We start from the raw sequence: 20,666 nt of genomic DNA, 5'->3' as shown, positions 1-20,666 counted from the left end.
TCTCAAGGTCTCTGGTTGAAATTCCAATCATGCCTGAATTATGAAAATAGCAAATGCTAGGAATAATAGCTATGTAAATGCTACTCATCTCCACTCATTCATTCATTCATTCATTCATTTATTCCACCCTTATTTATGGAGCTCGTACTTGGGATGCAGCTTACGGTTTCACTAGAAAGACAGACATCAAAATGAATCATGCAAAAATATATATACAGAGAGAGATACCGTGTTAAGGTTAAGTAAGGGTGAGATGACAGCTCATAATAAGAGGTCAAGTTTCTTACAATGCAGGGAAGGAAGTCAAGGAAGCCTGGCTATGTTCTAAAATGACATGCAGAACTGAGACTTGAGGGTCTGCAGGAGTTCGCCAAAGCTTTAAAAAAGAAGAGAAGGCAGCAAAAGGAGTATGAATCCCTACTGCCTTGAAGCAGATCTCTACCTGATGCTGTCAACATCCAGAGGCATTCAAAGAAATCCAACAGTTGTTGGAGAACAACTCATAAAATAAAGTCCTGACCCTGTCCTTGAACACAAGGCATGGCCAAAATTTGGTGGCTTATAAAGACGGGATAAGGTAGAACCACTTCAGCCCTTCCCTTAGTTGCTAGAAGTCAGGGCTAAAGGCAACATGGAAACCTGTGCATGAGAATGATTTTCCAGAGTTCCCAGCTTGAGCAAGAGAGATGACCTAAAGCAGTTGCTATAAAGACAGGGAGCTGACATGTAAACTTTAAACTTCAGAGTAATGATATTCCCCATAAGTATTTACATTACAGTCACATGTGGCCTCAGAATGAAAACCAAATGGCAAGCGATACAATCCTTTCAAGACAGCCAGTTCTGGCAAATGATCACAATCCTCAGCTCTTAAATAAAAGTGAGTGCTTTTGCTTCTAATTAGCAAGCCCTGTGCCCCTGAGGAGTCCTACAGATCGACAAAAGTCCTTGGGGTCAGAGGTTCACCAATAGCCAAAGAAATGGGAATGAAGATTATTTCTGCTTGCTTTCCTGGGGGCCACTTTACAGATCAAGAATTAGTAGCAAAACACAGAGACCTTAGAGCCAGGCTGTCTGGATTTGAATCCAAGCTCCATCATTTACCAGTTAGTGTGATCTTGGGAAAATTATTTAACCTCTTGCCTCAGTTTCTACATCTGAGAAATGGGGATAGCAACCATATCTATCTCATAGGGCTGTTAGGAAGATTAAATGAGTTACTTTATTTATTTATTTTTATTTTTATTTTTGAGACGGAGTCTCACTCTATCGCCCAGGCTAGAGTGCAGTGGTGCAATCTCGGCTCACTGCAACCTCCGCCTCCCAGGTTCAAGCGATTCTCCTGCCTCAGCCTCCCGAGTAGCTGAGATTACAGGCACACGCCACCACGGTCAGCTAGTTTTTATATTTTTGGTAGAGACGGGATTTCACCATATTGCTCAGGCTGTTCTTGAACTCCTGACCTCATGATCCACCTGCCTCTGCTTCCCAAAGTGGGAGGATTACAGGCAAGAGCCACTGTGCCTAGCCATTACTTTAAAACCAGTACATGGCAGCATTTGCCATTAGGAGAGTAATTGTTAATCTTCCCTGCACTTCATGGAGAGTCCTGTTTTACAGATAAGGCTCAGTGAAAACAAGAAAGCTGCTACACAAGAACGCACAGCTCAGTAAAGAGCAGAGCTGGGGTTCAAACACCTGTTTGTACCACTCACCTTTTTTTCCACTGACTGCATTGTGTTCCCCCTACGCACTGGCAAGTAAGTACATGTGAAAGCAAGAAAAGGACCAGAAACCAAGGTGATTTGAGGGTTCATTTTCCTAAGAAGAAAAGGCTGAGAATTTACCAGCAGTGATTCCTCTCTAAACCACCTTCCCCACCAACATGTAGCCCAGCTCCTGTTAATGTCATTTCTGCAGAGACACTCCCACACATTGCCCTGAACCCCTGGCCTAGTTTAGCTCCTTCTGGGAAATGCTCTTGAAGGTATTGGACTTTTTATTAACTAATATTAATCCTACCATATCAACATTATTTGCTATATGGATTATTTGTTTAGACCCTGTCTCTCCCATTGTGTTACCAGACAGAAGCAGCACTGTTCTCATTTGAGCCAGAGTGGATCTCCTAATATCCACTGGCCTTGTTCATTCCACGATCTCCAAACAAGCCTACTACGTGAGTTCTGAGGGAGGATCTTAGGGCCCTATTTAAAAATATAGCCAACACCAGGACAGAGTTGACTGATATCTTCAACACCAATTGATTTGCTCCTGTGTTGGGATTACAGTCAAAGCACGGCCTCCTATTACCAGATTATCGCACAGCAAAACAGCTCTGACGTGAACCCATCCTTCTTTGAGTCAATCCACAAAGTTGTTTGAGTGTCATGCTAATCATTTTGGCTACACTTCTTACCCTAAACTCATCTTTCTCCTCATGACTTGGGTATTTCTAGAGTCAAGAATTTGTGATGTCACATTTTAAATTTTAGGCATCGTGTTCCTGCATTTTCTATGTGAGGACTAATTTCAGGAAAAGCACCTGTGAATATCTATTGATTGCTCATTGTACTTTGTAGAAAAGTGCAACAATATTTATCAAACGTAAATAAGAGAAGCTCTTGGCCTGTGAAACATGTGCCAGAAGGTTTCTTTAAGTGATTTCATTCATTCACTCACTCTACAAATATCTACTGAGCCCATACTTTGTCACTATACACCAGTTCTAAAGACGTCTACATGATTCATTTGTTTGTCAGTCACTGCAACATATATTCATTGAGTGCCTGCCACGCACAAGGTGGACTACAGACAATGGGGAGTGAGTGAAGAGCCTGTCTTCATGGAGCTTATAGTCTTGTTAGGAGGAAAGAGTGTCAGTAAACAAATTAATTAGGGAATTATAATTGGTGATAAAAGCTATGAAGAAAGTAGAGTGCTGAGATAGACAATGATAGTATCAATGAATGAAACTGGCTAAGATATCTGGGGATACCTAGCAATATAGCAATTAAAAGTCTGTTGTTCAGAGTCAAAGAAACAACTTTTGTAGGCATTACAAAATAACCACCTCCCTGGGCTGCAAATGGAGTGAGCTACAGGCTCTGGTTTGTCCTTATTCTTGTACACTTAGTAAAAAGCCCAGGAACTGCATCTCCAAAGGTTATCAGTTGGATCTTTTTTCAAACTTCTAAGGATCATTTTTGCAATATCGTTATATTGATTTTACCACATTTGTTAATCTATTCAAGTAAGTTATCATACAGATAATGATCTATAGGACATAAAAACAATGAAAGGAAAAAAATTATTTGGTAAAAAAAAAAATGGAGTCAGGGATTGGAGAATTATGTAGAGTAAATCAATGTCATTTACAATGCTGTAGCCAGTAAGAGTTTTATAGACAAAATAGGGTTTTGGGGGGAGGAGGGGGAGAGTGGCACTTAGATAAGCCAATAGAAACAGGACATGCACTGCAGGTAGAGAGAAGAGGATACACAAAGGTACAGAAGCAATCTGTCTCATCACACTTTCTATCTATACATGCATTTGTTCATCCTCCTGTTATTGTTTCAGTCATTGCTCTGTTTCCCATAACTTAACTCATTTAGTCCTTAAAGCAATCAATAGGTAACAATCCATTATACTGCCACTTGCCTTAGGTTAGGTTGCTTAGAAATAGAGGCTAAAGGGCCGGGCGCGGTGGCTCAAGCCTGTAATCCCAGCACTTTGGGAGGCCGAGGCGGGTGGATCACGAGGTCAAGAGATCGAGACCATCCTGGTCAACATGGTGAAACCCCGTCTCTACTAATACAAAAAATTAGCTGGGCACGGTGGCGCGTGCCTGTAATCCCAGCTACTCAGGAGGCTGAGGCAGGAGAATTGCCTGAACCCAGGAGGCGGAGATTGCGGTGAGCCGAGATCGCGCCATTGCGCTCCAGCCTGGGTATCAAGAGCGAAACTCCGTCTCAAAAAAAAAATGAGGCTAAAGCAGAAATTCAAGTGCAAGTGATTTGTGTGGGCAAGGAGGGACCAGACTAGGGTAAGGAGAGGGAAACAGCTAAGCCATAAAATTTTAGGAGGCACCTGTTTTCTTCCTCCTAGAAGGGTTGCCTTCTGACATTGTGTGCTCTAGGCACTTCGCTGTCCTCACCTCACCTAGTCTGGATCCTGGACTTAATTCTTTAGAACAAACCTGTAATGAAAAAAGTGAAGCCAGATAGTGAAGGCAAAAAAGCCAATCAAGAATCCCAGGCAAAGTCTAGCCACGGCCTAACCCATGGCAAGAGAGGCATTCTGGAAAATAAATTGCATGACAGAATGGTGCAAAGGAACTGGGCTTTTGTGCCACCCATATCAGCAAGCCATTGACTGCCCCCAAGGAGGGCACAGCTATAAGCTGTTAGCTGCAGCACTCACAGCAACTGGGGGCTGGGTGTGCTGATGGTTAAAGGGGCTCCAGATGGGGCACTGTGCATGTGTCACATCATTTGGAAAAAGAAGAATCTAGCACAGATGCCACTTGACTTACAGTGGGGTTATGTCTTGATAAATCCCCCATTAATTCAAAGTATCATAAGTCAAAAATGCATTTAATATGCCTAACCTACCAAACATCAGAGCCTATCCTAATCTACCTTAAGTGTGCTCAGAACACTTACATTAGCATACATTTGGGCAAAATCATCTGATACAAAGACTATTTTATAGGAAAGTGCTGAATATCTCATTTAGTTTATTGACTACTGTACTGCAAGGGAAAAACAACAGCTGTAGGGGTACTTGAAGCATGGCTTCTACCGAATGCATGTCACTTTCACAACATGGTGAAGTCAAAAAATCATAAGTCACACCATCATAAGTTGGGATCCATCCATACTTATGGAGGCAGCAAGTGTTTTGTTCCTGGGTCTCTGGGGAAGCCTTGATTTGTAGCATTTGCCAATTTTCCTAGGGGAGACACTGCCACCGGCTGATTTTGGGCTATTAAGATGGTCAATGAACCTAGAGTTAAGAAGAGATACCCACAAGTTCTGGGTGATTCCAGCACACCACTCCATGGAAGTTAAGCAACTTGGCCAGAGACTCAGAGAGGAACCAGAATTTGATCTCAGGCAGTCTTACCCCACACATTTAGGCATATCCACAGTAGCATACAGAGCATGAATTTGCAAACTTTTTCTGTAACTGGCCAGAGAGTAAATATTTTGTGCTTTGCGGTCTCTGTTCCAACTACTCAATTCTGCTCCTCTAGTGCAAAAGCAGCCATAGACAGCACATAAAAGAAGAGCATGGCTGTGTTCCAACTGAACTCTATTTACAAAAACAGGCAGTGGGTCAGATCTAGTCCATGGATTGTATTTTGCCAACATCTGTTATAGATGTGATTTGATTATTTTTATAATAAATAACATCTGCTATTTGCTTATTGAACTTAGCCAGCACTAAAGTGAGGCAAGAGAGTTGTCCAGGACATAAAATTTAAAGAGACACTTCCATGACCCTGAAAGTGCCCAACAGCTTAAGTTTTGTGCCATGGGTGCCTCTATTGCCTTACTCTGGGCCTGGCCCTGTTATAGAGTCATCTGAACCAGATTTGCAGGGGTATTGATCAGGGTTCAGTTGCTTAAAAGCAAACAACTTGGGTAGAAAGGGATTTAATGCACAGAAATAAGAGCTTGCAAAATTGTAAGAAAGGCCAAAGAAGCAGGTAAATCAAGGCAACCACACTGAAAAATTGGCCTGCCAGGGGAATCTCCCTATCTGCTTGCTCACGAATGTGGGGAATCTGAAGTCTACCCACAGTACAGCTAAGTTCAAAGACACAGTGATATAAGCATGATCTAGAATCAGGGCCACCACATTGCCACTCCACACCCAGGGACTTCATGAACCACACTTAGAACATTATCTTTTAAATGGCACCTGCATACACCTATGTGAACCTAATTTTTTCCCAGAACCCTAGCTGCAAGAGAGTCTGAGAATTACAGATTTTAGCTATCTAACTGGTGACACTGGAAGAAAAGCAAAATGTGTGCTAAATGACAATTTGCCACATCTACCATAATGGGCATCCTAAGAGTAACTGTCAAACAGGGGTGAGATTCTCCTGTGTCAAGTTCAATCATTCCAACCAGAAGTTTCTGCTAATAAAGGGAATACCACTCCTCCCAAACCCACCTTCTAAATCCTGCCCCCACACACATGTGATGGGATAGGTGATAGAAATGAGAAGTTTACAGCTGAGGGCTAGAGGATAAGTGTGTGAAATGCACGGAAGTATTACAGCAGGGATAAACTGGGTCAAGGCATGTCAAGAGTGGTAACAGCCAGTAGGAGAAGAAGGAATGAAATTAGGAGCCCTATAGGACAATAGAAGACTGGCAGTTGCTAAGGAGTGAATGCAAAGGGAAAGCTCAGAATGTCTTCCATGGGTCATTTGTCTCTAGGGAACCATTGCCTTGTGACCACCATATCTATTACTAATGGAGGAAAAATGCAGCATCATTCCCTGAGGTCGGAGATGTGTGCAATTAACTAATACTAAGCATGTTATGAATACACAGTGCTCTACAGACTGTAATTCATAATCATTTCCATGGGAAAACAAAATTTATGAGTCAATAGAAATAGAGTTATTCCCTTGTAAAAATGTTGTATATTTTAATATAGGATCTATATAAACATATATGTTACATCTTTGTAATTATGATTTATCATAATGAAACAGACAATCAAAACTCTATCAGCTAACTCAGGAGCTATTAATATACAGCTGAAACTGCCTATTTATGTTCCCCTGATACCTCTGACTCTTTCCTCCTATTCCTAAGGAAACATTATCCCAAAGTTCATAATTTTTATTTCCTTACGTCAAAAAATATACAGCGTTATCACATATGTGTGCAATCTAAAATAATTTCAAATTTGCACATCTCTATTTTAATGATAGAAATTAATAGTCTTGTTAACAAATATCTTTCAAACCTATTTGTTGAAATTAGAAAATGAATAGAGAAGTCTTGGGCATTTCCAAGAAGAATAGAGAAAAGCAGATATCTTCCTTGAAAGCTTAATTCACCTTTTAATTTGAGCAAGTTTTCATTAAAAAAAATAGTTTAATCATAAAATCCTTTTAGACGTGCTAACCTACTAAAACAGTGGCTAATTTGAACTGTTTTCTCACAATGGCGAGCCAGTCGCAGAGTTAATGAAATTAAGCTTCCTTCATTTCTCTCAAATTCCCCCCACAAAGAAAAGCTGCAATGTACAAAATGCAGCATAAATATGTGGCTAATTTTCAAGACTCGAGCCATCACTGATTTGTCACATTGCCTCTTAACAACATATTTGTATTTTGTAAAATGTATAATTTTTTTCAGCCCCTGAACAAATATATTTACATAACTGTGTCTAACGAGAAATTACATTTAACTTCTCAGAAATGACAATAACTAAAACCTGAACTGCCAATTCCACTTCATTAGTGTGGTAGAAACGCATTCCAAATGTTAATAAAAATTCCAACATGCTGATAAATTAGAGCTTCTAAGGAGCATGTGACACCTTGGTTAATATATTCAACCTCAATTATATTTCTCTTCAGCACCCTGTTATCTGGAACCTTTGCTGGCAATCAGAGGTGCTGTTTTTCAGCGGCCAATTTTCTAGATAATGTAGCTTATCAACACTGTGGGTAAACTTGCCAATGGAATCAGGCTGCACTGAACTACTCACACGCTAATTGCATCCCTTTTTTATGCATATTTACAGACTGTCACTTCAAAGAAATCAGTGGCCCATTGAGGCACCCAGTTAGCTGGAAGAATTGCCTCTTGCAAATGAAAATTAGCAAACAAGCTAGTGATAAATATGAAATGAACAAAGTGTAAAAATACTGTTTTGTTCCAAAACTTCCTTGTCATCCCAATTTATACTCCCAAATAGGAGTTTTGAACATAGGATTTAGCTTTTGTTTCAAATGAAGACAGAAAGAATTCTTCCTTAAACCCACTAACTAGGTAAAAGCCTATTAGCTTTTCCCTCTTCTCCCACGCCACCCCCACCCTAAATTTCTATTCACATAAACAGGTTATTAAATCCCGTATTAGATTTGCTTTGGAGTTTGAATAGACAAATGACATGTTAACACTTCAGAAACAATTAACCCTGGGAACTTAATTAAGTTCTTCTGACTTTAAGGAAGCACATTTCAAAATAATGTTTCTAAACTCTCCGAATTTGCTCAAGAATAGCAATGCTTTCCTTCTCTAAAGTATTCATAAGTTCTACTTAACAGCAGAAAGCTTTGCCTGGCTATATATGGATAAAGGTTATGGTGTTATGAGCCTGCTGTAATAGGACTACCTCAGAGTGAATATAAAAAAAAAAAAAGGTACCAAAAAATAGCAGTAATAGAAAACATTTTCCAAAAGCCCTAAACTCTAGGCATATATGAAAGAGAAGATGATTTTATAGCTACATCCAGGAGCTCAACATAATCCACTATACTGAGCTATGAGCTATGCATTTGTCTGAAATCCTTTTCCTTGCTTTTGAAAATAACATTTGGAAATCTTTTATCACTACAAGGTTTTAAAGCACTAGTAGGTTTTGAAAGACATGTCATTTTAATATAAGCAGGTCATTTTAATATAATAGAAAATAAACCACAAACCAATTAAACTATAATTTCTTTAAAAAGTCTTGTGCCAAGCTGAGCAATTTAGAGTGACAAAACTCAACAAATAAATGGCACTTAAAGTCTTAGCTTACAGCTAAGGTTCAGTGAAACTTTATTTGGTTTGGAGTACGAAGCATCAGTCCTGCTATGTGTCACAATTTCAACAGACTCCTAAATTCCCATCACTAACATTAGATATACAATGTCATTTGAAGATTTTGTTTTATTTTAACAGAGCATGAGCAACAACATAAATATTGATATGAAGACTGGGAAAACATTGCTATTTTAAGAAAAAGACTACACCTACATACGGACTGCTCAGTCCTTATATGAGAAAAGCAAGTTTCTTTAGTAAATTAGTGCTCATCTACGTACAGTAATTTAGACAATTGTTTTACATCACTTTCCAAACATAATTGCAACATAATTCCATGTTTATGTGTCTGCTTCCTTGCTCAGACTGGAAACTCCTTGAGGACAGGAATCAGGTTTTCTGGAAAGGTGAATAGGGCATAGATGTCACCACTGAGGAGTTTCTGGTGTGGAGGGGTGAAAAGATGCTCAAACAGCTGCCATGTACCAGGAAAGAACAAAGAACTATTGAGTACAAAGAAGGGACCAGTTTATTGCACCCAGGGGGATTGGGAGATGAACCACACAATAGTTGACACTGGAACCAGACCTTAAAAGATAAGTAAGATTTCGTCCCGACAGGGAAAGGCATTTCAGGCTGATCAGACCCCACAAGCAAAACAGAAGGCATGAGCGTAAATGGACCATTCTTGCAAGAGAGATGTTCAATGATGCTAAAGCCTAGGCTGGCACTGGAAATGGTGGACATGCACACTATGCACAAACAGAGAGAAGGATATCTAAATTTTACATACGATTATGTCACCTTTACCTTTTGTACATGGGGACGTAGTGTGAGCACTTCTAGAATCTAAAAGTGTTCATGAAGACTGATTCTTAAATGTCCCGATTGAGGACAAATTTATAACAATTTTAATGTTTGAGGTTCACCTTTAGTGAGATCAAATTACGTAAACACATTTTCACACATACACAGGGTTTGTCTATAATACAGTATGACTGATTTCACAAGTCACACACAAAAATCTATCACATTACTCTATATGAGTGCATTGAGAAATATGTTTCATTCTTGAATCAAAGTAAATATTAGTAAATTTCCTGCCACCTAAAGAGGCTCATTGAAATTTGGCTCAAGATTTAATTCTAAAAATGTTCAGAGGAAAAGACAGCACAATTGTAAATAATGTGGCTTTAGTATCTTATCTAAAAATTTATTTATTGAAAATAGTTTTTATATTTAATTTTTAAAAACAACAACTTTTGTGAAAAGGCAAAACAAAATAAAACATAAGAATTACATAATACCTAAGCTAGTCACTGTTTTTAGAGAAAATTATTTCAATTGATGGATATCATCATTCACTATTTTTTAGCTGTTGTATAATACAGACATTGCTTCTACAAAATAAAAAGGAAAATAATAATACTAATAGTAATAATATGGTAGTAGCTAATGATTTTAGCATGATCACTACCTGCCAGGAAGGAAGCCAGGGACTTTACTTACGAGGTCTCATCTAAAATTCCTATAAATTCCTAAAAGTACATATTTCTAGCCTATTTTTAATAAAAGAAGAAACTGAGATAATATCTTTTGACCAAGAATGTAGGCTAGTTAATGGCAGAGCCAGGATTTCAATCCAGGTCACACTCTTCCAAGCCTATGGCTGTAACCACTATAATATGCTGCTCTTTCTAAATAATGTTAGACTGTTTCTCTTTATAAAAATTAGTTTGGATGAATTCTGTTTGGAAAATAAAGATCAAGAGGAAGAGAGAGAGAGAAAGGGGAAAGAGAGAGAAAGAAAAGAGAAGGAAAAGAGAGGGTGAAGAGGAAAAGAGAGGGAAGAAGAAAAGAGGGGGAAAAACCAACTAAACCAATAGCCTTAGTTTTCTGGGAACTCCTAGAACACTCTCTACTTCTTATTCTTCACACTTCACACCCTTTGCCCTGGTCTAGCTCTGCAATAGATTGTAAGCTCCATGGGGGCAGGAATTATGTCTGTCTTGATCACAGTTATACTTCTCTAGGACCAATAGAGAACCAGCACAGAGTGGGCATTCCATAAATAAAATACAACAGCATATTTTCTTTTTCTCCATGGCTTGAATATTTCACTTTTCATGTTGTCCTGTTCTATACATGGGCTCAAAAAAAATGTGCCAACACCTAAGACTAAAAGGATAGAATAATTGTGTTATACTCTACCTGCACATTTGCAATCACAAATTTTTTTATGTCTACGTAGTGCCGTTTTGCTATTGCCATTAGTATGGGCCTCCTAAGTAAGGGCCCTAGAGTCCCATGGTACTGTCCTTGTTATTCACCCATCTCTGATTGGACGCTAGAAAAACCTAAAAGAAAGAGTAGCATTCTTCTGCCTTCTTTTAACTTTGTGAAATATAATTCTCTGCAAGACAATTTGAGGATAAAGCTAGAACCAGAAATTTCACCAGCCTCAATATTCCACAGAGGTCAAAGCTCACTTTTATCTTTTATTTTAACCAAAACATTTACAATGAGCCCAATTAAAAATGGCTTTCAATAAGACCATTGCCTCACTTCATACTGTTAATCAAGAAATCGTAAGTTTCAATATGTAAACATTTGCTTCATGTTCAAATTTGTAAAACTGCATATTTATTTCATAAATAAAAATTACCTAAGCAGTTTAAATGTGGACCATGTATTCGGCCCTTAAATGCTAAGTTTGTCATTTGTTTGTTTTGCATAAGCTTCATCAAACAAACACCTGTTTTGTACTGTCACTCTCATAAAAAAATTTTTTTCTGTTTTTTTTTTCCTTTACTGTTCTATTTTTTCCCCCATTCTTCTTCTTTGCCAAGCCCTTTGCTTTTGGGGCTAAAATAGCAATTTTTATCTTTATTTTAAAATTCCCCCTTCTCTTCGTGGTCAGGAGGAGATTTTTTTCTTTGTGTTAAAATTATTCACAACCCATAGAATGAAGGGAGAGCACAAAATAAACTCCAGCTCACGGGGCGGGGGAAAAAAGTGTTGTTTGAAGAGTAGGGCTTTGGAAAGTTCACTGAGCTCAGGACAAAATAAACAGAACTGGAACTAAGTTGAGAGCAAGGATATTCTGAGCGAGCAGCCAAGCGGGTAGTCAGAGCAAAACAGAACACCCTGAGCATCCATTCTGTTTTCATTTCAGGAATTAGGGACACCTTAGGCTTCACTAATTGTTTTGATCTGAGTAGTCCATCTGGAGTTTTAGTAAACCCGGAAAAAACCTGGAACAACTTTGATGAAACGTAAAAATCAAATAGTTTACTTAATATTTAAAAGAAAAAACGAACGGGTGGGAGGGAGGTAGAAAGAGAGGGAGGAGAAAGAGAGGAGAATACCTTTGAAAGTTTTTAAAAATCGGTAAAATGTAATTTGTTCTGAATATTTTTGACACGAGTCACCCTATAATTGCCATTTCTGCTAGGTGTCTCAATTACGAGAGTACAACGTTGCGGTCTAAATGCCTACACATTTGTCTTAAGAAGGAAAAAAAAGCCACAACATTGTCTATTCAGTGTCAAAAAGCCTTTTCTTTAACTACAGAGGGCTTGGACAGAACTCAGGAAATACTTCAGCTGGAAAAGAAATGTTAAAAGCTACCCTTCAAGCTATTGGAAAACCTATTATCAAATGTTAAAACCTTTAAAAAAAAAATCCGTGAGTGTCCCCAGCATGATGACATATCTTTGTTTAGCAAAGGTTGATCATCATTGATAACCAAAGACAAAATAACAATGGATGCAATCTAACTGCTAATTAGGAATTTCGAGGCTTAAATTAAGAAACTCAGGGAGAACAGGTATCTGATTACGTATGTTCTCTCAATGCCGGCACCACATTTACTCACAGAAATTGCAGTAGATGTTTCTCTTTATCACATCTCTAAGTCATAATGTCAGCACTTTAGACTCTGCTAGCTGTCACTGTGTTTAAGAACCTAAAAAGGAAAAAAAAAAAAAAAAACAGCATAACTTTCCTCCAGAAGAAAACACTGTGGAAAAATACACATAGTGTATATGCATATGCAGACAACCTTTCACTATTCTCTCAGTTCATAGGACATAATGAGAATTAATTAGCACATTCCTAAATCATTAGCCCCAATTTCCTCTCTAATGTGTGCATCTACGCATAACTGAAGATTTTGTAAAGAAAGGAGACAGAAACCAGAAAGCTGGGGTCAGAGGCAGATGCACAGATGCACGTATAAATGGATGCACTGTGATTGTACCTCTTTGTGATGCATAATTACAAATGATTTTAATTCAACCCCTTCACTATGAGCTGTCCCTTTTTTCCCCTGTTCTAAATATGATACCAACAAGCCCCCAAATTCATTTCTTACAGACTTTAAATATTTAAAAATTTCTCCAAAATGCCACATGTCAGTCAAAAAAGAAAATGATTGGCTTTTAAAATTATAATTTAAAGCACATTGACTAGAGAATATGTTTTCATTAAAATTTAACCCCTTTTTAAGCTCAGACGTCTGAGGCTTTTGGGAACAGATTGAAAATTTGGGTTTTTACCTCCATATCCTTCTCCGAAACAGGAGCTACAAAATAAAAAGCTCTGAATGGCAATAGACAGTTTCCCATGTTAATAGAAGATGATGTCTTTCAATATACAACTCAATACAGTATTGCTCATACTCATTCGAAATATGCAGAAATACACAGAAAAACCAAAGAGCCTATCACTGCCATCTGTAAATGTCCAAAAATTAAATCTAACAAGTAAGCTTTAAGTAATAAATATATGGAAACCTTATTTTTCTTAATGGAAATCAATTTATATCCCCTAAGGGGAATCTTTTTTTTTATAGTAGGCTTTTTTTTTTTTTTTTTTTTTTACTGTGAATAATCATTCTTACATCATGGTAGTATTCCATTAAAACATAAATTATTTTAAAAGAATACAATATTTGGCAAAGCAGCCCCTAAACATAACAATGCCATACAACAAAATGATAGATTGTTCAAAACAGTTTATTTTATTTTTTCTTTATGCCAGCTTAAAACAAATTACTCCTTGGTGGTTACACAAATCTATACATGTGGTAAAATTGAAAAGACCTATACAAAACAATAGAGTACATCTAAAAACTAATGAAATCCCCATATGATCTGTGGTCTAGTGAATAGTATTTTGTCAGTCAATTTCCCACTTTTGATATGTACTATGGTTATATAAAATGTTAACATTGGAGGAAGCTGGGTGAAGGGCATACTGTAACACTCTTATTTTTACAACCTCTTATGAGCCTACAATTACTTCAAAATAAAAGATTTTTTTAAAAAGAATTACCTCTATATGATTTTTATAAGTCTGAATTCCCAGACATTGTGTTGGACTTTCGCACTGTGAGGAATGGAATAGATTCTCACTAAAATTCAGATCTATAACTTTTAGAGACATTTCTGAAAGGCTCAAAAATACATCCTTCAATTGACTCAGATCAGAAGGAAGTCTGACATGGGCATTATCTTCAAAGTCCTTATCAAGACCATATTTCTAATCTTCTTATAATTTCTTTGCCCTAATCTCTGTACCTTCCCACAGCTCCAAGCAGAAATGTCTCCATGTCTCACAGCAGTAAAGCTTAGTTGTCAAGAGCCTGAATTCAAATTGCTGCTCTGACATTACCTGCATGACCTTGGTCAAGTTGCTCTTTCTCAGAGCTCAGTTTGCTCATCTGTGAAATGGTGATAATTATAGTATCCCCTACATAGGGCTGTCATGAGAACTGAGTGAAGTCATGAGTGTAAAGCCCTAAACACAATGCCTGGCATCTGGCAAGCACTATGTGAGTATCCAGACCCACACAGGGCTTCCGGTAAATGCTGGTCCCTCCTCTTGTTAACCGTGGGATCTAACCTCTCGACAAGTTCAGTTCCCCTGTCTGTAAAAGAGAATAATTGATGCAGTGTCTCTACTATGGTAAGTGACCAGCACTGGACTGTTTCATGAGTCTTTTCACATTATAAATATTTGTTACACCTCTGTTTTGCTGCACTATGAGATCTTAAGAGGTAGAAGTCAGGTATTATTCCATCTTTCTGTCTCTTGGCCAGTGTAGGCACAAAGTAGGTGCTCCGTAAGAGTTCGTGAAATTGTCATTTTTAAAAAGCTAATGATTGAAAAGTGAAATATTAAATTAAGACATTTGAACCACATCACAAAGGATCATAGGAATGAAAATGACGTTATACATTTGACACTTTTGTTGCCCCAAATTTTCCTTTTTAGATGATAGTGCTTTTAGGTTTTCAGATATTGAATTTATAAAAGGAACCCTCCAGGGGAGTGAGTTCTGGGTTCCTAACCACAGTAGTCACCCCTCCCCCAAATCTTGAAAACGTAAAGACTAGAGCACCTAAGTGGGTGCAAGTTATGCCCATGAAAGAAACCAGAAAGCAATGGGAGCCTCACCTGTCTTGATTAACATATTCCAATGTGCTTTGGGTTAAATAAATACTCTCGAACATTCAACAAATGCTCACAGTAATGACTTCGACTGCTACAGTTCTCTATCACACCATTTATTCCTGTGCTCTTTCTTCAGCATTATAAAGGGGCCTCTCCATAATCCTGAAGTCATTTAGAAGACTAGGATATTGTATTCAGGACGTAGTTGGTTTTCTGTCAGAAGTACTTACTGACTGTGACTCAACAAATCCTCATACAGATAAATCTAACACCACAATAATTCAATATTTTTTCTCCAAAACAAAACCATTAGCATTTTATTAGAAGAAATATTTCATCCCTCTCTCTCTTTAAACATGCCACAGATGTAGCACTCTGTGTGGGTTGTTAGAAAGTCAAAGAATATAATTTCTTGATTAATTGCCATACACAGGATCCAAGTTATGTACAATTTCGGTAGTTAACCCCACCACCTCCCATAAGTGGTTACTGCTAAACCTTCCAAATAAGCACATTTATGATAAATCACTTGGAGCTATTTAAGTGGATCAGGTCTTAAGTTACTCCTTGGGATAGATCATGTCATTTTCAATGTGCACGAACTACAGGAGAGAAATTCCACTGTAAACCTCTGCCGCGGTATCTTCGTTTCCCTTGCAGGCTTCAGGGAGTCTCAGTCAATATTTCTTATCTTATTTTTAAATATCTTGTGGTCTCAGAAATGGTTGGTGATTCAGAAATTACATCAGGAGTCTAAAGATAGACTATGGGCTTATGACTTCAATAAATGCAGCGGTTCTATAACAGGAAAAGAAAATGCCTGTTGGTTTTAAGACTATTGGGAATCAAAAGAGTTATTCTTAGTTTGGTCAGTTAGGGTCTATCTCTCCAAAAGCAAGTTACCTTCTCTTCTCAACCATCCATCTACTTAACTGGGTGCATAAATATAAATCACAAGGCCTCCTAGATATTTATATAGTGCTGAATTCAGAGATATAAATACTTTTTTATAGACTCTACCCCCAACACCACAAATTGTTTTGTGAAAGAAGTTCCATTTTGGTTATCACACTCCATAAAAATGGAGTAACTTATTTGATTTGGAAATGACAGCAACAAAAGCAGGAGAAAAAAAAAAATCAGATCTCCCATGTATATGGTAGATGCTCCTTTATGTCACCCTTCCTCAATGAGTTATTCAGCCCACATTTCTATAAGGCAACCTCTGGCACAAAAATTCTTTGCAGGTAACCTTGGAGGAGTTATGCACCTCCTTTTCCAGTACAAGCACAGCTGTAAAAGAAGTATCTCATCTTATTTAAAACAGGATTAGTCCACCAATGCATAAATGGCAAGAAACTGGCTCCTTTTATCTTCATGGCCAATTCAGATTCTCAGACATCTTCCCCGTTTCCCTGAAAGTTTATCTTCTTTTACATTGGAAATGTGTTTCCCTAAAAGTGAATATATTTGGGTTTTATCCAGACAACCCTCTCTTCTTTAGTTCCAAGTGTGGGGCGATATAAGAATTCTGGTACAAATGAGAGTCAGTGAATCATGACTTTCTAGTAAGGAAAAAACCAATACCTTTTGTTACCCTTTTCTTGAATCTCACACCCTTCTAATTATGGGTTAATATATTTTCACTTAAAAATTAAAAATGAAAAATTTTGAATACACTTTTAGATTCATATATCTTAAATGTCGCATAGTAAATATGGACCACCTTTGCAGTTAAAAATACTCTTTTAAAATAAATCTGATAAAATGCTATCTATCTTTTTCTTCTTTTAAAATAGAGAGCACCGTAAGGAAATCTCCCCAACGCCTGTGCCAAGTTTTGTTTGCACTAGTGTTTTTGTTTGTTTGTTTGTTGAGTTTGGGTTTTGCTTTTTAAGTTTCCCTGACCCTTCTAGATGCTCTTATTATTAGACTAGAATTCATTCAATAATTGACTGCTAAAAAGTGTTTTCCTGAATATATAGACTGAGAATGAAGGGGGAAAAACATGAAGAAAAATGTCCTCTAAGTTTTCCTACACATATCCTATAATTTTCCAGTTGGCTTAGCCACTGAACATATTTAAATAACCAACCAACATATTTATTTAACATTCGGCAGATGGACATGATAGGAACATCATGATTTTCAGATGTACTTTTATAACTGCAAGGTTTTCTTAGTGCCAGGATCACAACAGGTTCTTAAGGTAAAGCCGCCCCTACCTGCTGTTTCTTCAATGTTGGAGCAACTCTCAACCTAAACATGTCCACTCAGATTAATTTAAATCCCTGACATTAAAGTGGAAATCAAATCATTCTCTTCAATCTATTTTTTACCCGCAGCATAAAAGAGACTATTTTACATGTTAATAGTAATCTGATGTGGTTGTATAAATCTGATATAAATATGATACTCTGTTTGGAAATGATGCTAATTTAGTTTAAAATGGAGATTACATTTCAACTTGTAAAAGAGCAGGATGGAATATTAGCATTCATGGCTGTTATATAATTTCCCTTTACACTACACAAGTGTTACTCAAAATCTTTTCTGAGCCTCTTTGTCCAAAGATTTCCCATTCTTCCTATAAGAAAAAGGACTTCTCTATTTAACTATAAGTTAAACAGGTGGTACAGACCCTTGAAAAAAGATTAACAACAACATTATAAATGCATTTTTGAAGAAACATTTAAAGTTACAATGTAATAAACTGAACAGAATGTCATAAGAATGTCAAACTGGGCACTGTAAAAATAAATGTTATTCCCAAGGAAAATAAAAAGTCTGCATATTTATGTAACATTCAGCAGATGGACGTGATATTAATATAGGGTTTTCAGTTGTACTTTTATAGCTACTAGATTTTCTTGCCTAACTTGGCAACCCGAGGCACCATTTGAGTTTTGGATTTGGACAATACTGCAACAGATGTCCAGACCAATAAAATAAATTCCTTAAGGGCTATGCTTAATTTGTGTAATTGATCAATTTTGGTTACATAGGCCTCAGCTCACCAGCATGTAACTGCCTTCCACAAAAGCTTTGCAGTTGGGATTTCGTTCCATATGTTACAAGAGTTTATGGACTCTCTTTGATAACGCTGCAGATAGAAATGGGCCTGCGGTGACACCTGTTGGCAACCAGAGGCGAAAAATAACAAGGGATGGAGTGGACGGTTCTGGAGCAGGGTTTCTGCACCTTGGTGCTATTAACATTTGGGGCCAATTCTTTATTGTGTGGGTGTTGAAGGGGTGGCTGTGCTGTGCATTATAGGAGGTTTTGCAGGATCCCTGGCTTCTACCCACGAGATGCGAATAGCATCCTCCCCCAGATGTGACAACCAAAAATGTCTCTAGACGGTACCATATGTCCCCCGGAGGACAACAGCCCCCCAGAGAGAACTCTTGCAGTAGAGTGGATGCTTCTGGAAGAGCCACACATTGAAATGGCTTAAGATGTCTCACGTTTTTTTTTCTAAAGAAACAAAACACAAAACCCTTTTCTTTCTTTCTTGCCTTGAAATCTTTCAATCTAATAATAGTTTTACAAACAACTCATGAAAACTTCTGCCCAAAGAGTATCTGTAATAGGTGTGCTAGAGCTCCATCCTCGTCACTGCCGGCAGGCGGGTGGTAATTAAGACACGGATTTTGAAGCCAAACTTTAAATGTTCATCACTCACCTATTAAACTTGCCAGAGTTGCTATGTTAATTATCTCCCCGTATCCTTGATTTAGCATAATACGGCCTGCAGCCTGTGACAGAAATTAAAGGAAAGACCAGTGACCTCTTTTGTGATTGTGCTAATAACTACATGATAATAAATTAGTTTTCAATTTTCAGAAGACTTTACATGGCAAAAAAAAAAAAAAAAAAAAAAAAATGGAGCAAATGCATGATACACAAACTTGATAAGAGATGGCTGATCAGCACCAACTTTGAGTCTTCTTTTTAAAATTAGCTTCCAACCAATATAAACAGCACATCTGAGAGCAAACTGCAATATTATTTTTCTGGCTCAGTACATTACATTGCATTAAGGATAATAATAATGAGAAGGTTATGTCAGTCTGCACTTTATGTTGGATATTTCAGCAATAAAATCCTATTTATATGACTTTTTCAGGGGTAGAGAAAACTCTGACATGCACACTGTACACACACCATGCGTACACACACCACACACAAAAGATTTTTCCAGTAAGATACATTGACTTGAAAAGTAGTATATATCCTACTAATATCAGAATAAAAACATGTGAAGTAAAATGACTCATCCAATAGCAAAGACGCGCCATGACTTCTTGGCATGTTTTGTGCCTTCCTTACATCTGCTCCTGCCTCTAACAGCTTTCTTCCCTTGGCTGGCAAAACCCAAATAAGAATGTACAGGAAGCATGGCCCCACTCTGATGTACAATAATATTTAGCTAATTAGAAGAGTCCTCCAGCTCATTATGCTAGGCAGTACGAAGGAAGAAACTACATGAAAGCATGACACTTGCTAAGCCCTAGGATGGTGTCAAAGCTGAACTGGCATCACTTTCTCCCATTTCTTTAGAGACTTGGTCGGATTGCAGTTTCATTCCTTAAAAATCAGTTTTGACTTCGAGAGAGAAGGATCCCTTGAACACTGCACCATCTTCTGGCCAAATGCTTAACAACAAGTGCTTAATTAAAGTGTAAAGTCCCAGATTTCTGAGAATGACTGTCAAATTAGTATGTACTTGGTATATTTTATTATTCCTATTTTAAGACAGCACAATAGACAGAAACACAGGACATTTTCCTTCTGGTTAAATGACAAGGCACTGGAACTCTGTTTTAATACACCTTTGTGCTTCATTCACAGTCTCAAATAATTTTTTATCCCACAGATATTTGTGGAAAGCCAGGTATAGATTTGGCACTTAGAATTGGGCCCACAGAAGGGCAAGACATGGTTCCAGCCCTCTGAGAGCGTACAACCTTGTCATATAATTATGAAATGTAAAGTGGATGTATTCTGAATAGCCCAGACAAGAAGTGTAATAGGAATTAGGAGGCGAGATCTGAGGACTGACCTTGTAGGAAAAGATTTATTGTAGACAGTGGGCCTTAAATTATGATGAAGAATGATGATGCTGATGCTAATGATGCTTAAGATATGCCAGGCACTGTGCTAAGCCCTTTACAAATGTTGCCTTAATTAAATAGCTGAATTTTGCTAGTTGGTAACCCAGCAAGGGAGTGTAAAAGGTTAAGACTCAAGCTCTGGTTACCTGGACTCCGTAACTCATGCTCTGAACCACCCTGCTGTACTGTCTCCTGCGATAAGGATTTGATTCACAGAAAGGGGTTTCTGGGGGAAGGAAACAAAGTCAGCAAAGATGGAGACAAGGATATGCAGTGGAAGCTCTAGAATTTCTCTGTAGGAGAG

General features: G+C 37.8%; 1 long non-coding RNA gene across 2 annotated transcripts in view; it reads right to left on the bottom strand.

Annotated features, from left to right (window-relative positions):
* The window catches only part of LOC110567413 (uncharacterized), a 160,950-nt gene that overhangs the window by 84,747 nt on the left and 55,537 nt on the right, over positions 1-20,666 (bottom strand). The window contains exons 4-5 of one of the 2 annotated variants that reach the window (XR_010337201.1): positions 12,664-12,753; positions 8,895-9,374 (exon numbers count right to left, since the gene is read on the bottom strand). This is a non-coding gene — a long non-coding RNA (uncharacterized LOC110567413). Of the gene's footprint in view, positions 1-8,894; positions 9,375-12,663; positions 12,754-20,666 lie in introns of those variants that run through there. The other variant, XR_010337202.1, reaches the window with a different exon arrangement.

Source organism: Aotus nancymaae, unplaced genomic scaffold (assembly GCF_030222135.1).
Source record: "Aotus nancymaae isolate 86718 unplaced genomic scaffold, 86718_ANA_hifiasm-v0.15.2.pri h1tg000046l, whole genome shotgun sequence".
Lineage (NCBI taxonomy): Eukaryota > Metazoa > Chordata > Mammalia > Primates > Aotidae > Aotus > Aotus nancymaae.
This window is presented reverse-complemented; position numbering and strand designations above follow the sequence as displayed.